This window comes from Pseudochaenichthys georgianus, chromosome 9, assembly GCF_902827115.2.
Source record: "Pseudochaenichthys georgianus chromosome 9, fPseGeo1.2, whole genome shotgun sequence".
NCBI classification, from domain to species: Eukaryota; Metazoa; Chordata; class Actinopteri; order Perciformes; family Channichthyidae; genus Pseudochaenichthys; species Pseudochaenichthys georgianus.
Genome location: NC_047511.1, coordinates 32842746 through 32861099, shown reverse-complemented (window position 1 = coordinate 32861099; position 18354 = coordinate 32842746). Strand labels below are relative to the sequence as shown.

General features: G+C 47.2%; 1 protein-coding gene across 1 annotated transcript in view; it reads left to right on the top strand.

The window, feature by feature from the left end:
- The window catches only part of rimbp2b (RIMS binding protein 2b), a 96381-nt gene that overhangs the window by 34093 nt on the left and 43934 nt on the right, over positions 1-18354 (top strand). The window contains exon 3 of the mRNA XM_034091266.2: positions 12621-12704. The gene's annotated coding sequence lies outside the window, so the exon portion shown is untranslated. The remainder of the gene's footprint in view (positions 1-12620; positions 12705-18354) is intronic.

Below are 18354 nucleotides of genomic sequence, written 5' to 3'. Positions count from 1 at the left end.
TAGTCGACAATCAAAACCACTAGTCGACAATGTACATCCTAGTATAGACTAATTGATCATCTGTAGTTTTAGCATGGTGCAGTAACAAAGCAGCAGCTATGCATTCGGGGTAGTTGTTGTTGTCATGCCGCATGCGTGACTTTGTCATTGCTCAGTGCCGGCTGCTAAGGCTTCAGAAATGTCAGAAACATGCCCTAAACTCAACTAAAATCATTTTCAGAACTAACCAAACATCATAACTCTGGTTGTTGAACATAGATTGATTTTTATCATTTTCTACGTTGTCAAACAGTATCTCCTGCCTGCTGGGGTTTAGCCAATCAGAGCCAACAGAGGATTCTGGTATTTCACCTTCTACCAGGGGGGAACCTAGATTAGTGAAGCTTTACTGGTTGTATTTGAGACCTTATCAACTGCTTTTTAGGGTTAGTTGAATACTAAAATGCAGCTGTTGTGAATGCCCAATGTGTGGCTGTGGTCCCAGGGAAATCTCCATGGTGCTGAGCACAGGCTGTGTTCAGGGATCACAGCTGAGCCTTGGCTGTTTTCAACTGATTACTTTTGCTAAACTTCCATAGTTTGATTGGTGCATAGTAAAGCCATATACAACAAATGGTCATATTTTTAGATGTGTTTTGTGATATTTAAAAAAAAAAAGTGTGGTAAAGTACATATTGTTATTATTTAATTTTATGTTGGTTTTTTTATGAATAATTGTGTATTATGGTCCTGTCAAATGTATCAGTGATTTAGTGAAAGACAGATCCAATATTAACAAGAGTGGGACTATACTAAGGAATGTGTTGCTGTAAGCTAAATGCTAACGTGAGCATGCTAACATGACACAGTAACAATGCTAATGTCGACATTGGCAATGTTAATCATGTTAACCATATATTTTCAGACAGAAATGTGTAGGGCTGCATGTAATGATTATTTTATATTATTGGTAAATGTGTTGAATGATTGATTTAGCTTTATTCAATAGAATTTCAAGAAATAAAAAAAGGTGTATGGATGTTTCCAAAGCCCAAAATCATCCAACATCCTAAAAGTCTCTTAAATTCACTTTTTAATTATATAGAAACTCAGCACATCCTCATATGTTATAGCTTAAAACCCCAACAAATGTTGGTATCATTGCTTGCTAAATGATTATTAATCCATTATCAAAACTGTGTTGTTGTTTTTGTGTCGATTGGCTCCTTGAATAATCATCGAATATTTTCAGATGATGTTATTACTTGATCAGTCTGAATCTGGCTATGAACTTAAACCACACTACACAGTCACCTTAAACTAAGCTGTAAATAAATTGATTTCTAACAATGTCCTGCTCTTAATGATAGAGTGAAATTCCTGCTGCGTATACAGTAGCAAACGAGATACATGGAGGTAAAGATGGCTGTGCATGCACCTCTCTTGTGCATGCATTTGCATTATTGCCACTGAGGCACGAATGCTAGATCCAGCCTAAGGGGATGGTCTTTCTCATCTGTCTTCATTTGCTGTGCAGTAAACGCCTCTTCACTTATACAGGAGCTCATTACTCACAATGGCAGCCATTTGAATCTTTTATCAGAGGGATTTTTAATTGAACATTGGCAAATGTGCTCCAAACAAATAGGCTTCAACGAGCCTGAGAGCTGTGTATTTGTGTGTCTGCAAGTCTGTGAGTAAAAAATATATTGTGTGTTCCAGCCCACATGGGAGATGGCAAGCTGTCTGCGGAGGCTCTGTGATTCACTCAAAGGAAATCATTAGTCAATGTCGATAAGAAATGTTTTTGGAACTTTTTTATTTCTCTTCTCTTTTTTTTTTAAAACTTCTCATCATTTTTATTGCGTCAATCGTCTTTGCATGTTGTTTTGTTGACTTTTAGTTCACCAGAACTGTGGGGTTTCAGGAATTAAGGATTCTATAGAAACTGCAGTTACAAACTCCCCCACCTGAAAAAGTAAATGAATCATCTCTTAAGTATGAAGAATGATCTGAAACATCAGCCATTTTTTAGGACAGATAATGACCACACTGTGATTGTCTACTGCTGCAACTATTGGTTGAACAGTTTTCCCAAGAAGTTAAGGACACCACATTATTGCAGTTTAAACCTAAATGTATTCACATCATACTTAATGCAAACTCTTACCCTAACTACCCTAAGAACAAACATTTGAAAAGACCACTACACATTATTTTAATTCTAAAACCACAACTAGATATGTATCTGAAATCTTAATTGGGTATTTAATCATGACATCTGTTATGTCATGACAGGACAGTTTTTTTCACAATTTTCTTTCCATCTGAGTGTTTTTAACGGAGCAGGATAGAAATACTAGAAAGCGAGCTAACACATACATGCAGTTGAGCAGGATCACTGGTGGAACAGATACAACAGATAAGGCTTTAAAGATGTAATCATACCACTGTCAGCTGCCTGGGGTGAAACACCACAAGGTTACAGATCTCAAAAAGGTTAAAGCTTGTTCAATTTCCTTCCGTTTGTCCTGCTCACTGGCCTAATTGCAAACTGTCCTATTGGATATTGTCGGCACTCGGGTCAAGAGGGGAACCGGCTGAAGTCTTCCACTTGAATGGATTCCAATATATATTCAAAGTTAAACCGAGCTGTGATTGTTTCTGTGATGAAGTGCACATTCATGTATTCCAACATGCAGCATATATTGTGTGCTGTGGGCTCCTGGTGGCTCCGCTGGTGCTTATTTTAGACTTTCTCAGAGACACGTGGTGTCATGAGGGTGTGTGTGCGCGTGTGTGTTTGTGCACACTCGTAGCTCACACTGACACAGATAAAATCCTGTTTAATTCTATACGCTAATCTTAGAACATCCAGCTGCACTTTCATTCCCATCCATAGCAAGGCTGTTCTTCGTACACTGATGGAGCGCTCAGTCCGCTGATAAACAGAGGATCTGGTTGGTGATGTAACACTTTTGTGTACTTTGTACTGTAAGAGCAGTGCAATAGTTGGCTATGCATTTAAGACATGCCCATAAAGAAGGTGTCTGTTCTCTATTCAGATAGGCATATTCTTCATTGTTGAATACCAGAAAGAATTCACCTCCTGATTAAAGTGGAGTGACAAAAATATGTGGCATTGCCACAATAAGGCAGAACTCACAGGCAGCTTTGATGAGGAAATCCCATGTCTAGCTGTCTTCCTACTGAGGAGCCTCTGTGGATGAACTCTCTAAATATTGCTGACAGACTAAACAAATGGTCCTCTGTGGAAATTGTTGCAGACTTAAGTCATTTATTGGCTCTAATCGCACATTGTGAAGAAAACTCAGCTGTCAGCTCAGTTAAAAGGCTGCATTATGGAGACATGTCAGGCATTTAAAAACATCATGATGGAATATTGAGTTAGTGTTACGGTGTGTGTAGGAAGCAGGACCCAAATGCAGATTAAAGTGACAAAAATAACTCCTTTATTTCAAGGCCAAACTAAGGCCAACAGGGTGGGTGGAGGGGGTCTGGAGGACGGCCCGGGGGCAAGGCAGAGATCAAGGATGGGGTCTCGGGCGGACGGCCCGGGGGCAAGGCAGAGTTCAAGGAAGGGGTCTCGGGCGGACGGCCCGGGGGCAAGGCAGAGTTCGAAAAGGGGGACTTGGGCGGACGGCTCGGGGACAAGGCAGAGTTCAGGGTGGGGCGAAGGCCAAACAGCTCCGGAGGCCTGGCAGGACCCGGTGTCGGCCGAACAGGAACCGGAGCCGGTGGGACAGGCATCGGCAGGATCCCCCACGGCAGCACCCCTGGCGAGACAGATGATGGCGGGGCCTCCAACTGAACTGGATAAGGGGTTGGCAGTACCCCCGGTAGAACAGGTGATGGCGTTGCCTCCAACTGGACTGGACATAGAGCTGGCAGGATCCCCAGCGGAACCTCCAAAGGCACGGGACATAGAGTTGGTAGGACCCCCGATAGAAGAGTAGTCGGCGGGACCTCCAACGGAACAGGACAAGGGATTGGCAGGACCCCCGGCAGAAGAGTAGTCGGCGGGGCCTCCAACGGGACAGGACACAGGGTTGGCAGGACCCCCGGCAGGAGAGTTGTCGGCGGGGCCTCCAACGGCACAGGACTTAGGGTTGGCAGGACCCCCGGCAGAAGAGTAGTCGGCGGCACCCCCAACGGGACAGGACATATGGTTGGCTGGACCCCCGGCAGGAGAGTAGTCGGCGGGGCCTCCAACGGGACAAGATACAGGGTTGGCAGGACCCCCGGCAGGAGAGTAGTCGGCGGGACCCCCAACGGGACAGGACAAAGGGTTGGCAGGACCCCCGGCAGGAGAGTAGTCGGCGGGACCCCCAACGGGACAGGACATAGGGTTGACAGGACCCCCGGCAGGAGAGTAGTCGGCGGAACCCCCAACGGGACAGGACAAAGGGTTGGCAGGACCCCCAGTGGAACCTCCAACGGTACAGGACATAGGGTTGGCAGGACCCCCGGCAGAAGAGCAATCTGCAGGACCTCCAACGGCTCAGGACATCGCGTTGGCAGGACCCCCGGCAGAAGAGTAGTCTGCGGGACCTCCAACGGCACATGAGTAGGGACTTGAGTGGGAACTCGAGAGAGGGCTTGAGAGGGAACTCGAGAGGAAACTTGAGAGTTGACTTGAGAGGTGACTTGAAAGGAATCTCGAGAGGGAACTTGAACGGAGACTCGAGAGGTGACTTGAGAGGGGACCCGATAGGGAACTCGAGAGAGGGCTTGATAGGGGACTCGAGAGAGAGGCCTTGAGAGGTAACTCGAGAGGAGACTCGAGAGGGGACTAGAGAGGGGCCTCGAGAGGGGATTTGAGAGGAAACTTGAGAGGGGACTCGGGTAGGAACTGGAGAGGTGACTCGAGAGGGAACTCGAGAGGAGACTCGAGAGGGGACTTGAGAGGGGACTCGAGAGGGGATTTGAGAGGAAACTTGAGAGGGGACTCGGGTAGGAACTTGAGAGGGGACTTGAGAGGTGACTTGAGAGGGAACTCGAGAGGAGACTCGAGAGGGGACTTGAGAGGTGACTTGAGAGGGAACTCGGGTAGGAACTTGAGAGGGGACTCGGGTAGGAACTTGAGAGGCGACTTGAGAGGGAACTTGTGTCGGTCGGTACGCCGACAGGACACGGGGAGCTGGCGTTGGCTGGAGAGCCAACAAGAGACGTGGTGCTGGAGTCGGCCGGTACGCCGACAGGACTCGGGCGCTGGCGTCGGCTGGAGAGCCAGCAGGAGACGCGGTGCTGGAGTCGGCCGGTACGCCGACAGGACACGGGGAGCTGGCGTCGGCTGGAGAGCCAGCAGGAGACGAGGTGCTGGAGTCGGCCCCTATGCCGACAGGACTCGGGGATCTGGCGTCGGCCGATGAGTCAACAGGTAACGAGGAGCCGGAGTCGGGACCATGACTGCTGGGGCCGGTACTTGAGCCGGAACCATGGCTGGAACTGGGGCCGGAACCATGGCTGCTGGGCCCGGTACTTGAGCCGGAATCATGGCTGCATGGGCCGGTTCTGGAGCCGGAAACATGGCTGTAAGATCAGGAGCTGAAGCCTGGATCATGGCTGTGTGGGCCGGTTTTGGAGCCGGAATTGAAGCCGGAACCATGGCTGCTGAGGCCGGAACTGGGGCCGGAACCATAGCTGCTGGAGCCGGAACTGGGGTCGGAACCATAGCTGCTGGGGCTGAAACCATGGCTGCTGGGGCCAGAACTGGGTCTGGGACCATGGCTGCTGGGGCCAGAACTGGGTCTGGGACCATGGCTGCTGGGGCCAGAACTGGGGCCGGAACCATGACTGCTGGGGCCAGAACTGGGGCTGGAACCATGGCTTCTGGGGCCAGAACTGGGGCCGGAACCATGGATCTTTGGGCTCGGGCTGCTAACCTGGCCTTGCGACTCCTTCCTTTAGGAGCCGTTTGGAGGCTCCGTGGACCTCCAAAGGCCAGACGAGTTCCAGAGAACGGCTCCTGGACAGGAGCAGGCAATGGGGCAGAAGCCAGGGTTGACTCCAAACGGACCACACCGATGGTGTCATAACGGGAGTTGGGAGGCCTGGGGCTATCAGGCAGGGGATAACACACCATGAGGAAATCCAAAATCCCGCCCGGTAAGAATCTCACCAAGCCTGGTTTCTCCATAGTTATCTGGCGCGCCTCTGCCAGAGCAGCCTCTTGCTGCTGAACCCCGGACGCTCCCATCCATCGATCAGAGCAGGTTGCCAAAGAAAAAGTAAAATCCAACAATTCCTGCTCAAAAGGATCTGCTGGGCCCATATTTCAGGTCGGTTCGTAATGTTACGGTGTGTGTAGGAAGCAGGACCCAAATGCACATTAAAGTGACAAAAATAACCTTTATCTCAAGGCTAAACTATTAACAAATACTGAACAGAACACTCACCGCAGACCAAGTCATTACACAAGACGAACCGACAAAGACAGACAGAAAAACCAGAACTTAAATACACGCAAGACTAATTATACAAACAAGACACAGGTGAGGAGGGAGGAGAAAACACAGGGACACCAGGTGCACACAATCGGGTAATAAGACACACCAGGGCTGCAGTCGAATAGTCCAAAGATCAGCTCCTAAGTTCTAACCCTTTCTCCTATTCCTTGACCTCTGAGTGAAACGTCACGGGGTTAAGGGATAGTGGACAGGAGAATTCAAAAGGACTTAGGAGAAGAGACTGAGGTACTTTAGAGAATCCGAATGCACTTTCACTATCCGACGTGTTTATGATGCGCCAGCGGACGTCATGAATGTGCGTCTGCTGCTGTGGGGGAGCTATGGAAACTACAGTTTTCTATACAGCGGACGACAACATGGATGTTTAATAAGAACGAGGGACTACTGTGAACTCATCTAGAGACTCTGCACCGTGCTCTGATGCTGTTGCATTGCTTTATGAACGTGGACAACAGAGAAACATATTCTTCATGACCAAAGTTGGAATTCTCGTCACCCTCTCCCTCCGGTCCACATTAATACCAATGATCCCAATATGTATGATTGTATGAACTAAAGATCTTAAAATCTTAAAATCAATACAAATGTATTTATTATAAACGTTAGTCCTTAACATCTATCACTGTGTATATCACCATTCAAACATCTTTTAAAAGTTGAACAAACTACACACAGCTCAGTAAAGACTGTGAAATGTTGACTTTATTTGATAATTTCAGTAAAAACTAACGTTCATATTTCTCTTTTTGATTATAATACTGATGAACGTTCAAAACAAAGCACTTTGGCAACTTACCACCTATGTTTTAAAATGCTTAATAAGCACCGTAACTTTCACGATATCATTTCTCGGTCATAATCGGTTGTTTCCGTGAACGGCCGACTGTTGAGTGACGGCAAATGCTGCGGCTGCAAGGCATTGTGGGGCAGCATTTTCGCTTCTCCTGTCGGTTAGGGAGGTCCAGTGGTTCCTAAGCTAAAGGAGGTTATAAAGGAAGTTTGAAACCTCCTTTCCTATCATTCTCATCATTCTAGAGAATTCGAACGGCACTTATCATGGCTGCCCTCAAAGCCCACATGGCATGCAGCAATAGCAGCCAGGTACACCTTGATCGTGGAGAAAGCTCTGTGTTTATCGATCATGTCCTGTAGAAATGATAAAATCACCCCGACAGGACATTGAAAGGAGATGTGTCCTTCCTGAAGGCACCACTCCTCAAACACCCTCCACTTACAGTCATAGAGAGACCTGGTGGAGGAAGCTCTCGCACTCTGAAAAGTGTTTATCACCTTCTGAGGGAGTCCCACTGTATTCAGATTGTACCACTCACGGGTCAGGCCCATAGTGCCCCGCGCTCTGGGCGTGGGTGAAGGATCGCCCCCCCGCCTGAGACAATCTGTCCCTGCGTAGTGGGGGCTGCCATGGCTGCCCGCACAACAGCTGATATATCTCCGCCAGCCCGTACGTTGCGGGCTAGGGCGGAGCCATCAGGATAAGTGTGTGGCGTTGCTCCTTCTCTCTGGCCAGAGTTGGGGGTATCAGAGCCAGGGGTGGGAACGCATACAGAAGACCCGGAGGTCAATCGTGTACGAGGGCGTCCACGCCTAACGGTGCGTTTAAATCGTGCATTAAAGAGAACAGCTGTCATTGAGCATTTTCTCTTTATGTGAACAGATTTAACGCGGCTCTGCCGTAACGCACCCACAGCGCACTCACGATCCTTGGATGTGGAGTCCAGTCTGCATAGAGTGGTGCACCTCTGGACAGTAGTTCTGTCCCGAGGTACATCACTCCTGGTACATGCGTCGCTCTCAGAGAGAGGAGACGTCTGCCGCTCCAAGGGATCCAAGGGATTTGTGTGCCAGTGTGTGTGACTGGAGACAACGCAACCTCCCTTGGCGGTTCATACACGATACTGTGGTCGTGTTGTCTGTCCTCATGAGGACATGGTGTCTTCTGAGAGAAGGCAGAAAGCGTTTTAGGGTGGGGAACACCGCTAAAAGCTCCGGGTGATTTACGTGCGCCCGCTGGAGTTCTCTGCTCCAGAGACCCCTCACCGGGCGACCTTCGTAAATACCCTATCAGCCTGTCAGACATGCGTCCGTGGTGACCACCTTCCGTGAAAGGACAGCACCCGTAGGCACGCCCCGTACTAGAAAAGTCGGGTGCGGCCAGTGGCGTAGTGCCACTACGCATTTCATAATAACCAATACTCTCCGCACGCCGTGGCGCGCGGGGTGTAGTTTTATTATGAGACCCATGTTGAGCAGGTGCTTTACGAGGACATTTGTCTGCGTAATCTGACTCTGCTCGGCGGGCATTATAGATAAAACCCTCCTTTGTAGGAGAGAGAGAACCTCTCTCTCCAGAATATGGGTTGACTCTCTCCGGGCTTGTGAATACAGATAGCCCGAGAAGCGAGGGGGGGGTGACGGAGACTTGGAGTCTGTAGCTCCGTGTAACTGTCTTGAGAAACCCAAGCAGATGTCGTGAGCATCTCCCGCTGTATGCTCCTTAGAGCCAGCTGAGATGTCACGTCTCTTCCCCTCTGAGTCTCTATTTGTTGTGTTATGGGGCCCTCCAGTGTCTGAGCACTGTGGTGCCCCATTTCGACAATCCCCACCGACACAGCGCATGCGTGTGGCGGTGGTGCCCCTACGGCTCCAGCTGGCACTGCGCATGCGCGTGACGGTGGTGCCCTTACAGCCGCAGCCGGCACTGCGCATGCGCGTGACGGTGGCTTCACAGACCCGTCAATTGTCCGCCCTTTGAGAGAGGCCTAGCTGCTCTCAGAAGGGGAACAGTTGACGGACTGTTTATTGTTTTTATTGTTTTTCTTTTCATTTTTTCGAGCTGCGCCCTTGGCTCGAAGCCTGGATGCGTCAGCGGAAAATGTTTTATGACAGAAAAATCAATAAGTGTGTGACATGTGTTTATGCGGACTTGAGGATGGTGTTGAGGCATCTCTCGAGGCGGCGGGAACACATTTAGAGCTGGGGAACCGTAGACTTCCAGCTCTGTCACAGAGGGGAGAAGGAGGGGCTGTCACGCCGCTCGCTTCTTCTTCCTCGACTGCTGGCCGAATTCTGGGTTGGCTGCGCCTGGGCTGCAGCCGGAACCGGAGATTTTCTAGGCCAGCTCGCCCTCGTCCCCTGCCTGGGCTGGGGACTCGGGGCGGACTGCGACCTCTGCGTTTTCGGTATTTTGAACCGAGAAGGGTTCGGGGCAGCTTGGAGGGAGGCAGAGGTGGAGGGCCTCGTCCTCCTTCTTTTTCAACCCGCATCTCCTCTGCATGAAGGCAAGAGCAGAGCCGAAAATCCCCTCGGGAACGATGGGCATGTCAAGCACATCCTCCTTTTCCCGGTCTGGGAGGTTCGTGAGGTTGAGCCATCTAGCTCTTTCCTGCACCACCGTGATCCCCATTGTTTTGCCCGTGGCCTGGACGGCGCAGCGTTGGACACGGAGACAAATGTCTGTGACCGCGGCCAACTCGTCCAGAACGGCCGGTCCAGGATTACTCGACATATCCTCACAGAGCTCCGCTTGGTATGCGGTTAGCAGTGAGGAAACGTTCAGAGCCCTGGCGGACAACGCTGCGGCTCTGTAGGACCGTTCAGTCATGGTCGACTGGAAACGGTCCACCTTCGCTGGCAGCGTGGGGTTCCTGCTTGGTGACGGGCCCATCCTCGGTAGGAGGTGGGCTGCCACCAGCAGTTCCATCGGCGGTATGCGGAGCAGGCCGAGCCTCTCCATACCGTCGCAGTCTAGGGAGGAGGCACCCTGGATTGGGGCCTTGTTGCTAAAGGGTCGACACCCTTTAGCAACGAGACCGACACCTCATCCAACATCTCCGGGAAGACCGGGAGGAATTGCCTCCTTGTCCTCGTTGCTTGGGGAGAATGTTTCCCCTCGTAACAGGACTTGGCGGTCTCCTTGGCCATTTCGGGCCACGGGATGTCTAGCCTGGACGCAGCGCGCTGACAGGCGGCCTGCAGGTCCATGCTCAGACAGGGCGAAGCTGGTGTGCTATCGCCCCGGGAGAGCAGCCATCGCTCCCGGCTTTGCCGTTTGAGCCGATGACATGAAGATATCTTCTTCTTGCTCATCCGAATCAGACAGGAGGGACTCAGAGGTGTCCTCTTCGTCCCCCATGTAGTCTAATTCCAGGACATCCTCCGCGGGCGAGACCATGGTGAGGTCTCGCCGGGAGCTCCCGCCTGGTGAGGTGTGGGGCTCCGTTCCCGCGTCTCTTGCCGCCACCGGGTCCCGGCCTGACACGGCGTGGGATCCCGGTTCCGCAGCTGCCGCTGTTAGTGAGCCCCAGACCGACACAGTGAGGGGCTCAGTCTCTGCGGCGGACGCCCCCGTGTCTTGATTGCCAAACGGCGAATCAGTGGACATGAGGGAGTCCTGTTCCAACAAGCTAGCTTGGTGTGCTAGCCGTCGGAGGAGGCTCTTTCAGGTGAAACGGGCGTCGATAGCCTCCCGGGCGTGTTCCAGCACGAGGCAGGACGAGCAGACCTGGTGTGAGTCTGTGCCTGCTATCTTCAACCCGCAGCCGCATGACCGAGCCTCCGAGTCCCTGACTCCTCTGGTGTGAGGGGGAGAGGTGTCCATCTTGTTCGCCTCGTGGCGTGGAGAGGACCCGCTCGTAACAGGTACGTCGTTGAGAGAAAAGTGTTACCAACCTGTCCTTAATCCGGAGAAAAAGGGACGGTGTGGGTCCTTTGTTCTCAAAGAATATTGACTGGTGTGTCAATATACTTCTAATCCTTTTCTCCTCCGTGAGAGAGAAAAATAAAATCATCCTCGCTACCGTGGTGACGGTAGTAAGGGGAAGCTAGCTAGCAACAGATGTGTCGTGGCGCAAGCTACTTAGGGGGTGCATTCCCTGACGTTGACGTCAAGATCACCAGCCAATCAGGATTGGCGTAATGAGATTGATGCTTCTGTTTGCTCCGCGATGAGGCGCATCCCATAGTGAGACATCGAACGGAGTGTTATGAATGAGAACAGAATATACATTTTTCAAAGAAATACACTTTTATAACCTCTGCATTTGGCAAAAGTTGAATTTTGATCATGTCATTAAAGGTAGGGTAGGTAAGAATGTAGAAACCAGCTCGAGTGCGCTAGAATTTGAAAATACGCAGCCGAAGAAAATCTGCCACTTCCTTACAGAGCCCCTCCTCCAACACAGACAAACGCGCACATGACCAATGAGGGCACGACATAAGTTTGTGCACAGATGGAAGGCTGGCAGACAGCGCCACGGCTTCCACAGATGCATTTTTTTAATGTATTTATTGTCAAAGCATTTAATGTATTCATTGCTATCGGGATGTTAAGAGCATTAAATGGAATATAACAAAAAGTGTTTCTGAAGTGAATTACCTACCCCACCTTTAATGTTAATGTCCAGTTCCAGACTCATTTATTCAAACAAACAAAATATATATTCTAAAAAAAAATCCTCTGGAAGACAGGCGAAAAACATGATCATGCCATATTTAGTGATGGTGTGCAAGGGAATCAAAGAACAGATTTGAAATGAAAAGAAATAAGATATACCTAGCACACGTGCCGAAAAAGCACAGCTGTAATTACAGTAATAACATTAATTAGGGGCTGTGTGCACGCCTGCCTACTGGGACCCTTAAATCGAACAGAGCCATCGTTAAGGTTATTCGTTACACCTGTGCTTATTCTACTGTGACAAATAAGTGATGTATTCTGGAAAAACGAAAACATTTCGTAAATTTGTAATCAACCAAAATACAGAAAACAGAACCTTATTCATTTACAACAACTTTGAACTTGTGTTTTATCCTTTTTATCACATTTTTCCAGAGTACACCCTATTTTGCATCCTCAGCATCATCATCATTCCAACCTCCTACTTTTTTTTCCGGTAGCAAAACATTTTGTTAGATCAATCGGATAATCCCAGATAATCTCTTTGTGTCTCTGTTGCACATACACCTATATATACACAGGAACGCACACACATACACTCACACACCTAAACACTGCTGAATAATTAAATGTTCCTGCTCCCTATTTCCCTGCCTAGTTCTACTGAGTTCTCTTAGGAAGCTTCTGTTCCTGACAAACTTTAGTAGCTGTCCTGCTTTTTTCTCCCTCCCCAGGAGACTGAGATCGGCACCAGAAGGAAGGAGTGTGAAGCACTTGAGGCGGAGGTGAAGAAAAAGAATCAAACATGCCAGACTTTGGTAAGTGCTCCAAAAATATACGCTGGCCTCTGAGCAATAGGACGGAGGCTAACATTGATTTGTACCTGAGAGCCTTGCCCGCTATTATCACACAACAAATGTTCCCATAGCAAATGAGTGGCGGGGTCCTGTAATGATAGCTTGATTCTCAGGCGGCCAGGACTGGAATTGAAAAATGGGAGCAGTGAACGGCTAGTTGCAGTATCTGTGGGTTGGGTTTTTTTAGCATGGGAAAATGCATTTGACCATGAGAGATACACTTTAGCAGTAACGGTACGTCCACACAGCAGCTTTTCAAAAATCTTGAAAATCTTGGAGCTGGACGTGTCTGACAGCTTGGGGATTTTTTGCGAGCAATGCCAATCACATGAATCTCCCGCCCCCGACATACAAAGCAAAAAACCCCGGGGATTTTATGCGAGCAATATATATATATATATAAACTCCCCAAACAGGCGAAAACCTACCAGTTTCACCCACTGTCTCTGCCACCTCCCTCCATGCCTGGTTCCTCCGGTTTGTATCCCGTTAATAATTCTGGTCGTAAAGAACCGGGTGATTTGCTACCGTAATTTCTCGTTTGGAATATGAGGAAATGAACTGCGGTCTGGTTCTCCCTGCTTACACGCGGTTTGATTGGCTAGCGCTTCTACTGTCAGATTTGCATAAACGTGTTTGATTGGCTGACGCTTCCAGCACAGCTTCAAAAGTTGAACATTGCTCAACTTTTGAATCCTGGAAATCCTGGAAATCTTCGCTTCGCTCCCTCACAATGCAGTTCGGCGAAAAGCGAGGCAAAGTGACGTCATCCCCATTCAAAGTCAATGGGCAGAGAAGCGTTGGAAGCGGTGGAAGATTCGTCTAAAGCTGCTGTGTGGACATACCGTAACGGAGCGTCCACACTACAGCTCCAAAAAAAGCTTGGAGCTGGGCGTGTCTGGAGCTTGGGGATTTTATTCAAGCAATGCGACCAACAACCAATCACATGAATCTCCCGCCCCCGACATACAAAGCAAAAACCCCCGGGGATTTTATGGGAGCAATATATATATAAACTCCCCAAACAGGCGAAAACCTACCAGTTTCACCCACTGTCTCTGCTACCTCCCTCCATGCCTGGTTCCTCCGGTTTGTATCCCGGTAGGTGAAGAGGGTCTGGTCATACAAAACCGGGTGATTTGCTACAGCGATAATTAGTTTCTCCTCCAACTTTTTTTGAAATATAGAAATGAACGGCGGGATATCTCTCCCAGCTTAGACGCGGTTTGATTGGCTACGGCTTGAGCTGTCAGATTTTCCGAAACGGGATTTGATTGGCTGGCGCTGGCTACTCCGGCGTCTCCGGCGTCAGAAGTTGAACATTGTTCAACTTCTGACGCCGGAGACGGCGGAGACGGACCGCTCTGCTACCCACAATTCAGTTCAGCGAAAAAGCGAGGCAACGTGACGTCACCCCATTCAAAGTGAATGGGCAGATTGGAGTTGTCGACGCTGTCGACGCTGTAGTGTGGACGGGCCGTAAGTGTTGCACGTGTGTGTTATCATGCACAAACACAGAAGATATTCAGGGTCAGGCGCGCCGGATTCATTTTAGAAGTGGGGGGGGGGCAATATGTGTGTGTATGGCCCAATCCCAAACCACGCCCTACACCTACACACTCCCCCTCCGTGACGGAGTGAACTCCGTGGAGTGACACATGAGGCTCCCTCCTGTCAGATGGAGGGAGTAAATATAGCAGCAAGCTTTGGGACAAACTCCCCTCTCTCCGGCAGAAACAGGAAATGCCATAACTGTATGTAGGCCTAACAACGGTTTCAAATCAGCATCTCTTTGACAAAAAATGTAAATGAATAACTCAAATAAAACTTTAATTGTGTTACTTTTTTGTAAAGCTCTTTTAGTTTTAAACCTGATGTTTATAAGCTTCTTAGTTTTTGCAATAGTCTGTAAATATACACAACTTTATAATAAAATGAACACATTTACCTTTTTCTAGACTAAACACAGGTATGATCCTAAGTTAAAAAAATATGAGGTTATCATGAGGTTGTTAACATCGCAATTTATCACTATCGTTTAGTGGTTTTGCAAAGAATTAACCACTCTCTGTTTGTGTACCATTCTGCGTTGAAATACCTTCTCTTTGCTCAAATAATCTAGCGGTCTCCTTTTTTCCGATAGTTAGCTGTACAGCTTTACGCGCCTCAATGTCCCGACAACAAACCTACATGCAGTCGGAACCAGCCTGTTTCGGTTCAACGGTGGCGGCGGTGGGGGCGGCGGCGGCGGTTTTGACAGTTTCTGCGGCCGCAGAGGTGCTGCTTTTGGGTTCATCTGGCTTCGCTGTTTCTATGATTGATGAAGGTCCAGGCTCCGGAGATGTGGATGTCAGGGATGTGACCTTCCAGTTGTTAAATTTAAGTTTAGATTGACTGTATTTAGTTTTCTTCTGCGCTGGTTCTTCTGACATGTTTGCAAGTGTATATATTATTTCTAGGTTAACGGCTGACACACACAGAACAACGTAACAAATAAAGTAAACAACGTAACAAATAAACAAATCTAAGCTTTTTTATTGGTTGTAATTTACATGGATACATTTGAATGGTGTGACAATGTTCTATTTGATTGGGTTAAAATGTACATATTCTTCCTGTTATGTCTGCCTGCTTTATTTTACCTAATGCAAAGTAACCTGCTCAATCGAAATCAGTCGCATTGACCCGAAGACACGTTTTGACTCCTAGCTTTCTAATGATATCAGGATTGTTTTTGTACTCCAAATATTAAGCAAAATATGTCACATTATATAATGACTGTTACAGAGTCATCATTTTGAGAAAAAGGCCTTTAAAGTTTTGTCTTCTCTGGAATCCATAATTTCTCATCATCAATCATCATGATTGATTATTAGCGGAGCAAATGATCAAAATACTACGGAGGGAAGATATTTTCGTTTGGATTACTGCACTCACGAGAAACACCGGCTGTTGCCTGCTGTGACGTTAAACTACTCCGTTCTCCGCTTGTAATTATGCCGAAGCGTCAAAGTTGTATTTATCATCTGAATTTGCCGAAACAAGTTTAATATTCTGAAAGCCAAGACCTTGCTTATTTGAAATCAGATAAAAACAAACTGTAACGGACCCTGCCTTGTTATCTATGATTACTATACACCTTACATTCATAATTTCAGCGGGAGGGAGGGGGGGCGGCGCTGAGGAACAGCAGAGTGGCGAGAGCTGTCATCTTCCCTTTACAAGCTTCAAACATGCCTGTAGCTAGTGAGATTGAATATAACAATCAAAAATAACAAAATATACACAGCTAGATCAGATCACGTTTTAGATGCGACTTTAGAGTAGAGGGGAATTATTGAAACGGGATTTGTACAGTTTTCTGCGGCACAGTTTCATGGAAACACATCAGCTTTTGGACGACAGTCAATATGGATTCAGGAAAGATAGATCAACATCTATGGCACTAATGGAATTAAGTGAGGAAATAAAAAACTGCATGGACAATACAAAACAAGCAGTGGGAATATTTATAGACTTACAAAAAGTATTTGACACCATAGATCACAATATTTTACTGATAAAACTGGAACGGTATGGCATCAGAGGGGTGGGATTAAACTGGGTGAGAGATTATTTAAGCAACAGACAACAATTTGTTGAAATTGGTGAACATAAATCAGAATACATGAACATAACTTGTGGAGTACCTCAGGGGTCCGTGTTGGGTCCAAAGCTGTTCATAATATACATCAATGACATTTTCAGAGTATCAAATATATTGAAATTTATTTTATTTGCATATGACACTAATATTTTTTGTTCCGGTACATACACATAGAAAGAGTATATGAAATGAAGTTCCTTGGTGTGGTTTTAGACCACAAAATCAGCTGGAAACCTCATATCACTCATATCATATCACTCATGTAAAAGCAAAACTGGCTAAAACTATCGCAATATTTGGAAAAGCCAGATACATTCTGGACTATAACTCATTGTATACTCTATATAACACACTGATATTGCCATATCTGATTTATTGTGTGGAGATTTGGGGAAACACGTACAAAACCAACCTACAGCCGTTATGTACATTACAGTACAAAAAAGGGCTATAAGGGTTATCAATAATGTTGGATATCTTGAACACACTAATGTATTATTTTTGAAGTCACACATATTGAAGTTCATTGATCTGGTTAAATTTAAAACGGCACAAATCATGTACAGAGCCAGACATAATCTACTTCCTAGGAAATTAAAAACATTGTTCATAGACAGAGAGGGTGGGTATAATTTGAGAGGAAATCTACATTTTAAACAACTCAAGGTCAGAACAACTCGGAGAAGTATGAGTATAACAATCTGTGGGGTGATTTTATGGAATGGTTTGGAGCAGGAGTTAAAACAAAGCACAAGCATAATTCAGTTTAAAAGGATGTACAGAAACACTTTTTTGGAAAAATATGAGAATGAAGAAAGGTGATGGAAGATGAGAAATTATTGTATATGTATGTATAAATGTAAATCTAAGTAGGAATAACTTGCATAATGATTTAAAGGACAATCATTGATCAAGTAAGGGGTGGGAATTAATAAGCATTTGCTTCCTCCTACTCCCTTTCGGACACATATGATTTATTATTATTAATATGAAGACTTTTTTAGTTTTTTTTGTTGAATATACAAATATTACCATGAATGTGGATAAATACCGTATTATAACAATACGGTATTCTGTTTTTCACATTTGTTATTTTTTATTTGATATTTTTTAATCTGTTCGTACGGAGCCCTGGAGGGTTCATAGAGAGAAAAATAAATAAAACGTAACCACGTTTTACTTTCTCGTTCGCACAAGATACCTTCTCGTGCGAACGCTTTAGTAACTCGTGCGCACGAGTTACTAAAGCGTGCGCACGAGTTACTAAAGCGTGCGCACGAGTTAATAAAGCGTGCGCACGAGTTAATAAAGCGTGCGCACGAGTTAATAAAGCGTGGCCTCGTTTTGTGTGTGTGTGTGTGTGTGTGTGTGTGTGTGTGTGTGTGTGTGTGTGTGTGTGTGTGTGTGTGTGTGTGTGTGTGTGTGTGTGTGTGTGTGTGTGTGTGTGTGTGTGTGTGTGTGTGTGTGTGTGTGGGTGGGTGGGTGGGTGGGTGGGTGGGTTCGTTCCGGTGCACTCCGGCAGGACTATAGCACATCGAGATTAAGATTAAACGAATTTCTTTCATTTGGGAATACACATATAACTATGGAAAACCAGATTTGTGTAAATTACTGTTCGTGGTAATTTGAAAACAAATGCCGGTGGTGTCGGACACACACAAACACACCGAACACGCACACACAGAGCGGAGCTGAGCACAAACACACACACACACACACACACACACACACACACACACACACACACACACACACACACACACACACACACACACACACACACACACACACACACACACACACACACACACACACATCATCACATCATGCGCCCCGGTGACAGGACATCTCCTTCATAAAACGAGGGGAATACTCTGGTAGTTCGATGTGTGTAGAGGTGTGTGTGGTTGAACGTAGCAGCCTCGATCTCTATTCAGCGGTTCTAATGAAGGGAAACGCAGTGAA